The following is a 7,699-nucleotide window of genomic DNA, read 5'->3' as shown; positions in this document are numbered from 1 at the left end:
AAACTCCCGTTTCACCGGCACTGCTCTTACCGACTGATCTAGTCAAGCATGGCCCATCGTCTGCCTACAGAGCTTTATTTCTGACCTACTTTCCAAACATTACAGATGTTCTCCGGCGTACCCTTTAACAAAAAAATATTGCGAGGAAAGACTTTGCCGCAACTTAAAAAGGGGCCATCAGACCTGTTAATCATGGATTTTTATGCGTCTTAAGTACGTTGTAGAGGGATCTGTCCTGAGTACCTGGCTAGCGGCTTTTCATGCGACGGTCCCTAGCTTCCGAGAAAATCGATGTTGAAGTTTTATACGTATCTCCTATAAACGTAACGTCAGCGACAATAGTGCTGCGACTAAGATTTACGGCTATCACGTCGGCTGTATGGTTTCAAATCCTACACGTGTACTTCTTTCTTTGCTTCTCAATTTCATGGCACAAAAGTCATTTAATATTATGTGTCATGCAAAATTATTCAAAAATAGTCATTTTCACCGCAATAATTTTCATTAAAAACTGCCAGCTGGCGGTTTACAGGTCCTGGGAATTCCATAACGATCGGTGGGGGATAGAGGACAACAAGAAGCGAAGTCACGTCTAGGAAACGCTGGAAGCAAACGTTGTACAAATATTTGGAATTTTAACTATGAAGCACAAATGGAATATACATTTAAAGAAAATTTTTTGTAATTATTGATTTATTAATAAAAGTTTTTTTTGTCATCGGTCTTCTGATTGGTTTGATGCTTTCCGCCACGAATTTCTCTCCTGTGCTAACCTCTTCATCTCAGAGTAACACTTGCAGCCTACGTCCTTAGTTATTTGCTAGATGTATTCCAATCTCTGTCTTCCTCTACAGTTTTTGCCCTCTACAACTCCCTGTAGTACCTTGGAAGTCATTCCCTGATGTCTTAACAGATGTCCTGTCATTCTGTTCCTTCTCCTTATCAGCGTTTTCCACATATTCTTTCCTCTCTGACTCTGAGCAAAACCTCCTCATTCCTTACCTTATCAGTCACCTAACTTTCAACATTCGTCTGTAGCACCACATCTCAAATGCTTCGATTCTCTTCTGTTCCGGTTTTCCCACACTCCATGTTTCACTACTATACAATGCTGTACTCCAGACGTACGTTCTCAGAAACTTCATCCTCAAATTAAGGCCGATATTTGATATTAGTAGACTTCTGCTGGCCAGGAATGCCCTTTTTGCGAGTGTTAGTCTGCTTTTGATGTCCTCCTTGCTTCGTCCGCCATTGGTTATTTTACTATCTAGGTAGCAGAATTCCTTAACTTCATCTACTTCGTGACCATCAATCCTGATGTTAAGGTTCTCGCTGTTGTCAATCTTACAACTTCTCATTACCTTCGTCTTTCTGCGATTTACTGTCATTCCCTACTGTGGACACATTAGACTGTTCATTCCGTTCAGTAGATCATGTAATTCTTCTTCACTTTCACTCAGGATAGCAATGTCATCAGCGAATCATATAACTGATATCATTTCAGCTTGAATTTTAATTCCACTCCTGAACCTTTCTTTTATTTCCATCATTGCTTCCTCGATGTAGAGATTGAACAGTAGAGGTGAAAGACTACATCCTTGCCTTACGCCCTTTTTAATACGAGCGCTTCGGTTTTGGTCGTCCACTCTCATTATTCCCTATTGTTTGTTGTACACAACGTGTATGACCTGTCTCTCCCTATAGAGTACCCTTACTTTTTTCAGAATTTCGAATATATTGCACCATGTCGAAAACTTTTTCCAAGTCGACAAATCCTATGAACGTGTCTTGATTTTTCTTTACTCTTGCTTCCGTTATTAACCGCAACGTCAGAATTGCCTCTATCGTGCCTTTACCTTTCCTAAAGCCAAACTGATCGTCGTCTAGCGCATCCTCAATTTTCTTTTCCAGTCTTATGTATGTTATTCTTGTAAGTAACTTGGATGCATGAGTTGTTAAGCTGATTGTGCGAAAATTTTCGCACTTTTCAGTCCTTGCAGTCTTCGGAATTGTGTGGATGATGCTTTTCCGAAAGTCAGATGGTATGACGCCAGATTCATAGATTCATACATTTTACACACCAACGTGAATAGTCGATTTGTTGCCACTTCCCCCAGTGATTTTAGAAATTCTGATGGAATGTTATCTATCCTTTCTGTCTTATTTGATCTTAAGACCTCCAAAGCTCTTTTAAATTCTGATTCTCTGCCTCTTCTAAATCGCCTCCTGTTTCTTCTTCTATCACATCAGACAAATCTCCCCCCCCCCCCCCCATAGAGGCTTTCAATGTATTCTTTCCACCTATCCGCTCTCTCCTCTGCATTTAGCAGTGTAATTCCCGTTTCTCTCTTAAACTTATCACCCTTGCTTTTAATGTCACCGAAGGTTGTTTTGACTTTCCTGTATGCTGAGTCTGTCCTTCCGACAATCATTTCTTTTTCGGTGTCTTCACATTTTTCCTGCAGCCATTTCGTCTTAGCTTCCCTGCACTTCCTATTTATTTCATTCCTCAGCGACTTGGGTTTCTGTATTCCTGTTAATGAAACTACTGAGGCGAAAATAACTATTTTAAATAATTTTCATGGAATACACTATTTAATGATACTCTGCACAACCAAATTGAAAGAAATAATGTGTAGAGGCAGGACTTCGACTTTTTCCATCAGCCTGATAGCCGAGAAGCTCTTTTTATACAACTTTAGGAGACAACCGATTCGCGATTTAAAAAATAGAGGAAGGAGTGGATTCGAATTGGCGACTTTGCGTTTACATTGCGTGACGTTTATCACTTTTTTTACAGTTGCTAGTCAGGAACGAATAAAACAAGAATCGGAGTTAATCCTGCACGACACCGCCACGTTTACACTTAAAAAAATTAATTTCTCTCTTGTGAGTCGTTGCCTATTGAACCGCGACAATTTACTTTCAAAATCTTTTCTGAAAGAATTTACTTTATTTACTAGCGATTCATCAAGAACATTAACACACTATTTGAGCGTGGAAGTAGTTGCCAAGGAGTAAATGATGGAAACAAATTAAATTTCAACCAATGGAAATTTTATTCATAAAAGCCTTTGCAAAACAGATTTAAAATTTATAAGCAGAAAAGCACCCTCGAAATATCAAGTTACAATTTAACAAATGTGAATTTTATTCCTAAAAGCTTTTTCAAAACAGTTTTAAAATTATAAGCAGAAAAGCACCCTCGAAATATCAAGTTACAATTATTCAGAGGCAGAATAGAAACTTTTTTTGTGTGACAGTCTTCGGGCTGAGAATCTTCCGCTCCCTTTCAACACGGCAGTAGTCACGACCGCTCACAACGACCTCTGAAAAACTACGCTCGTGCAAATCTGCAACACACCAGATTACTTTAAACTAAAAAATTTTTAACAACTCACACAAACACATTAACTATGCACCCCGTAAGAGGGATGGAAATTGTACAAACACTCACACTAAGAATTTATTTTCCACCAAAAGTGGAATTTGTTTTTAAAAGGGCTCTTACGGTGGAAGGGTGGCAACTTTATAAAAATGACTATTTAAATAAAACCCATGAAATTCAGACTTAAATACAGTGTACAACATTGTCTACATTACACATATACCGCCTCGCAAGATGATAGGCAAGATAAAAACATATTTCAGGAATTCGGCCCTTACCTTAATTCTATAAATTCGTTAACATCGAATCCGACAAACATGACAGAGGCAGCTATTAACGTATGGCAGATTGACGGGGGGGGGGGGGGGGGGGGGGAGGGGGGGGGGGTTAACTAAACAACCCGAACCGCAGATTGCTCTAAACTTTCCCAATTCCACAAGGGGAAAACGGACCACCCAATTCACAATAACCACCTTCCCGCGGGTGGGCAAACGGAGAAGAACGGTGGGACGACCCCAAAACAAAGCGGCTGGTGACCTCACCAGGAAAACAAGTAGAATTTAACAAGTAAACGAAACGACATATCTCCAATTACTTAACTTCTAATAAACTGCGATTTCTGGCGAAGACCTGGCGCAGCACCCCCAACGCTCTCCCGAACCGTCCGCTGCTAGCCGCTTCAACGGACGCAGGAAGGTGCTCCGATCTCCAATCGCACGGCGTCGCAGCTCGCCCCGGCCAACCTGATGTCGTGGGTTGACTCCTGTTGCTCTCCTGTGAACCGCGAAGCCACTACCCCTTTCTATACGGCGCTGCCCACTGGACTCACGTGGGGACCTCACATGCGCCGACGCTCAAGGCGGACAAGTCATTTCGTGTCTCAGTGCGCCCAACGAACCGACCAATGCAACCGCCAATGACCGTTGCCCGAGCAGCTCGAGCAGACTGGCGGCCTAACGAGCAGACTCAGATGCAGGAACTCAGCCCCGACCGGACGACCACTAGCTGAGTTCTGTTACTGGCGGAGTGGCAAGACTCTCATTTTCTGACTTTAAGTTTGATCCAAACGACAGACATACTCGCACTACGACGACAGACAGACACTGACTGCCCCACACTGAGCCGGTTGACCAACTGGCTAGGCTCGCCTCGACTGACCGACTCTCATCTACAGAGCTGCGACTCGCCCCGACTACTCACTGGTGAACTTATCGCGCTTCTTAAATGCACCTGAACAGGCAACCTTTCCCAGCAGAGTGAGACACCAAAGCTGCGATCGCCACAGTGGCGCCACCGCCAGGAACGGAGGGCGACTGCTTTACGCTACGCGCTGCGGCGCGCTCTTCAAAACAGCAAATTTTACTACGGCTCACCTACTACTACTTTTTTTATACAAAACCAACAGGGCCACAAAATGATATAATTTGTGAAAATGTGAGGCTGTGACTAGAAAGCCAACTCGACCGATACCCTGACGACGAAATACAAGGTTCAACATTTCGGCGAATCTCCCCTCCCCCATCACCCCTCCAACCACAATGTAATGCACTCAGTGGCCATGCAAATGTATTTAACTTTGCCCTCAGAAAGTGGGAGCAGAGTGGACGCTACAGGATATTAGCCAAAAAGGCTATCCCAACGGATAGAGTTAGCTACGCAACTTTTTTTTTCTTTTTTTTAAAAAAAGCCAGTGCCACTTCCCTTCGTGACAGGTAAGTTGTAGAGTAACTATGGCGGAACAGCGACTGCACTGATCCGTAATAGTACGTCCAGTACGAAATAGGCGCTGATAGGTGGACAACAGATTGTGTACCACATGATACCACGAGGACACCACCACTACTGGTAAAATAGGAAGGCTAAAATGAAACCACACCGTCTTTCAAGACGTTTCCGGTAATGCCCGTTCAAATGCGTCGTACAGTCAGTCCCTCCCCCGCGCATTAACAAAAATGTGATAGTGAGAGGCTGAGCTCCCCCATATTACAAACAACAATATAAAATTCACGGATGTATTTTCACTGGAAATTCAATTGACTACATCGACTGGCGGATGAAGACTGCTTGGCAGCAGACAGTAAAATGACAGAGACGTGAATGAAACTTCATGGCAGATTAAAACTGTGCGCCGGACCGAGACTCGCACTCGGGACCTTTGCCTTTCGAGGGCAAGTGCTCTACCGTCTGAGCTACCCAAGCACGACTCAGGACCCGTACTCACAGCTTTACTTCTGCCAGTACCTCGCCTCCTACCTTCCAAACTTCACAGTAGCTCTCCTGCAAACCTTGCAGAACTAGTACTCCTGGAAGATAGGATATTGCGGAGACATGGCTTAGCCACAGCCTGGGGGATGTTTCCAGAATGAGATTTTCACTCTGCAGCGGAGTGTTTGCTGATATGAAACTTCCTGGCAGATTAAAACCGTGTGCCGGACCGAGACTCGAACTTGGGACCTTTGCCTTCCGCGGGCAAGTGCTCTACTTCTGTGAAGTTTGGAAGGTAGGAGACGAGGTACTGGCAGAAGTAAAGCTGTGAGTACGGGTCCTGAGTCGTGCTTGGGTAGCTCAGACGGTAGAGCACTTGCCCTCGAAAGGCAAAGGTCCCGAGTTCGAGTCTCGGTCCGGCACACAGTTTTAATCTTTCAGGAAGTTTCATATCAGGGAACACTCCGCTGCAGAGTGAAAATCTCATTCCAGAGACGTGAATGGCTGGATTGCGTGAGAGACAGTCAACACGGTGCGTCGAACAAATAACTCAGACGCTTACCTTTGAATATCGGAAAGTTCCTAACCCCCACGGGAACGCGCACGTGCAACCACCTCGTATCGTAATCGCAAAATGTGATACTCTCATAACAAAAAAAACGACTGGACAGCTACTTTTGTTTTCTAGCCATCATCGTGGGAAGGAAAAAAGATATGAAAGAAAATAATACTTGTCTGTGTCGAGCCTGTGAAGAAAAGCAGTTGCACTTGTATGGACGGGGCAGCCCCTCGCAACCAATTGTTTGAACATGGCCCCCTGTGCGGTCGAGTACGTAGTATATGCCAGCATGACCTAGTTCAGATCTGCCGTTCTGTCCTGATCACAACGTGCAGAAGCAACGGGTTTCAGTCGGTATAGGTAATCAGGCTACACGCGTATCCCAGGCTCATGTGAATGAGAGACGTCACATGACGTCTACCAAGCTTCATCAAGGTGAACCACGGCTAAAAGAGATGTTCGGTTGTACGGCACCCGGGTGGCTGCCCTTGTAATGCTGGGGTAGGTGCCATTCACAATTCCAATCGTGGTAAGTAGCTTTCTTGACTGTCGAGTTGAAATCTGTACAAGAGATTGGTGTTGAGCGGGCCTGTCCTTCCGTAATTCTCTTAGCGAGGCGAACAACATTTTTACTATGAAGAATGCTTTGATGTCCTTTTATCCTCGCACCTGTTAAGGCCTCCAAGACATCCAAGACATACTTGTTAGTCTGTTTATCAAACGCTGGGTGTTGTACTTTCTGCAGTACACTTTGGGAGTCCGTGAAAATCAGTATGAGCCCGAAAGTCTGCGTGCCATGGTAAATAGCCTCCCTGATCCTGATGGCCAGTGACTCCGGTATGTAGATAGACGATTCAGGCGGGGGTGCTTGTATCGCTAGGTGGGCTGAAGAAGGCGTATCCCACACACGCCTACTTTTGAGAGCCATTCATATAGATGCAAGCTTACTGTGGCCAATATCGGGTAAGGAATTTCTCCAGGTTTTGATTAATGTTGATCCCCATTCTGAAATCGGATGGCAAGTACGGACCGGGCCTGAGGTGAAAAAATACCGAACGAAGAGCGACAGCAAGGGACTTTTGAGTCTTGTAGAACGAGTGGTAAGAGATGTCGCCATATCTCATTCCGATGAATTCTTAAGGGAGATCGGTTCGTCCTTCGTCTGTGAAGTGCTTGTGTGAGCGCCCAGAACTGGATCAATTGGCAGGTTATTTCATCTTCATCATTCCTTGTGTGCAGACATGTACACCAATGAGGAGAAGTCAAACCTTTATGCGATGATTGGGGTCACGAGACTTATTGCCAACGACTGTGGGACCAGCCACAAAAATATCGTTCGTATCTTGTATCGACATAAACTGCATCCTGTTCATCTGTTGCTACATTAGGCACCCAGAGGGCGTGATTTTGAACGTCGAATGGAAGTTTGTTAGTTTGCTCTGAATCGTCTGGGAAATGACACCACGTTTTTCCAACACGTGCTCTTTATCGACGAAGCAACATTTCCGTACCACGGCAAAGTAAATTTGCGTAATATATACTACTGA

The 7,699-nt window shown here is 44.4% G+C and overlaps 1 non-coding gene across 1 annotated transcript; it reads left to right on the top strand.

Annotated features, from left to right (window-relative positions):
• Positions 1 to 5,941: 5,941 nt before the first annotated feature.
• Positions 5,942 to 6,016, top strand: Trnas-cga. Its single transcript has one exon. It is a non-coding gene; the product is annotated as a tRNA-Ser (tRNA).
• The last annotated feature ends 1,683 nt before the right edge of the window (positions 6,017 to 7,699 follow it).

The sequence above is a fragment of the Schistocerca piceifrons genome, chromosome 3, assembly GCF_021461385.2.
Source record: "Schistocerca piceifrons isolate TAMUIC-IGC-003096 chromosome 3, iqSchPice1.1, whole genome shotgun sequence".
Lineage (NCBI taxonomy): Eukaryota > Metazoa > Arthropoda > Insecta > Orthoptera > Acrididae > Schistocerca > Schistocerca piceifrons.
Note: the sequence above shows the minus strand (reverse complement) of the source record. Positions and strands in the feature narration are given on the sequence as shown.